Source organism: Egretta garzetta, unplaced genomic scaffold (genome assembly GCF_000687185.1).
Source record: "Egretta garzetta isolate BGI_Z169 unplaced genomic scaffold, ASM68718v1 scaffold172, whole genome shotgun sequence".
Taxonomy (NCBI): Eukaryota; Metazoa; Chordata; class Aves; order Pelecaniformes; family Ardeidae; genus Egretta; species Egretta garzetta.
The window spans coordinates 1,528,362-1,530,379 of NW_009258951.1; positions in this window are offsets into that span (position 1 = coordinate 1,528,362).

Genomic DNA, 2,018 nt, shown 5'->3' on the forward strand with positions numbered 1-2,018 from the left:
CTTAATTCTTCTGGAATGTTGCATGTGATTCTAGCCATCGCATTTTGAGAAGTTAAAAAGATAGCGGGGAGGGCAGGGGGGAGCGGGGACAGGCATTGCTGATGGTACAGAGAAGAGTCAGCTCTGAGGACCAGGTAGGAAAAAAGCATAAGATGCTAGCTGAAGTACCACTCCGAAAATAACAGCGTTGGGATGCCCTCCCGGCGGAACTCACTGGGGGCTGGTGTGAGGCGCGACCCCGGCAGGGATGTGCGCACCACTCGCCCTGCAGAAAACGCGGGCGCTGGAGCCCTTTGCGGGCGTGCTGCTGCTGGCGTGGCCCCAACGGGCTTTCTGAACCCCGGCAGGGAAGCGGGAAGGCCCATCAGTGGGACTGCCACATTAAAACGTTGTCTGAGGAAGCCAGAGCATTGCCATGCTTTCTCTGAAACGACTGGGGGTTTCAGTGCATCACAATCTTGGGAAATCCCTCCCTGACAAACGGTTTGATTACATCTTTTATTAACGATACACAGGAGCAGCAATCTGCAGAGAGCACTGCTGACCAGCTTGGAAGGCGAGAGAGGTACTTTCCACCATGCGAGCTGGCATCATTAGGAACAAACTGAAAGACCTTTATAAACAAACACACATTCAGTGTTTCTGCCAAAGAAACTTGATTAATATTCCTGAGTAAATATGCCATGAATTAACAAACACATTTCTCAAAACAGGGTCAGAAGCTAATACACTTTGCGTTTCTGTTTGGTGGAGGTTCCAGAGCTTTTTTATGTAAACGCAAAATATTTTTAGAAGCATTCTAACAATTAATTAGAATAAATTATGTCAGGGAATGATTCAAGGAAGAGTATTGCAATTAATTAATAGTAACAGTTGCATTGGACCTTAAATCAGCCATGTCATGTACCATGACAGTAAAGACCAGATATTCAAGTACAAGCCCAGGATGTTTAGGTTTCATGGCTTGTTCCTAGGAAAGAAGACAGGTGGGTTTTTATGCAGAATTTAACAAACTTCTTGAATAAGGGATCAGACTGAAAACAATGCACTGTTTTAAGTCCCCAAACCAGAACTTAACAGCAAATGGACTCGGCGCTAACTCTTCTGCTTAGAGAGAACCGTATTAAGCAGATCGTAACAAAACATTTGTGTTAGGGAACTGTGAATTACAAGGTGCCGCTAAAAGCAAGAGGTAATGGTGGCACTGGGGAGCATGTTGTAAGCATTGTGAGTAAAACTGTAACCATGACTAACGGCCATAACAACTACTAATGAACTGAAACAGTGGTAAAATAACCTGTTTCATTTGCTAAGTGCTAATCATTTAATTCAAAATGTATGCCTTTTGCACAGAATAGTATGTCTGTACCTTTATTCCAAGCAGTGTTACACAGTTCCTTGGGAAGCACATACTAAAATCCTCCAAAGAAAAAAAAGAAACCATTTAAATAAACCAATATGCATCCAAAATCTTTAAACTCATTTATATTTGTTTTTCATGTACAAGATCAAAGAAATAAAAAAAAAACAGAGTCAAACCCTGGATACAACAGTTTGATCTGATTGCTTTTGATACATACAATCTGTTGCAAGGTACTCGAAATTAAAAACAAATGCTCACACATGTCATATAACAAAATGAAAAAAAGTAAATAAAAAAGTTAAAAGTACTAGCACGTACATGGATGTAGTATATTAGGAAACAAGTTCATTTGAATACCCATATTTTTCTGTATTTAAAATAGACATTTTAATCCTTCCCTTCCCCCAAACAGCATTTGTTCTCAAAAAGTCAAACCCAATCCCTCCCCAAGTTACATTCTAACAGTATTACCAGAATACAAACTGTAATTAACGTCTCATTACTGCAGTATCACCAAGACTTATGTATGCCACCCTCAGTGATGGTCAACAGTAAAACTGTCCAACTGGCACATTTATTGTATTTATGCTGCAAGCAGACAGTGTACATCAGTAAATGTTCAAAACCTGAAATAGTACAGTGAAATATTGTCAGC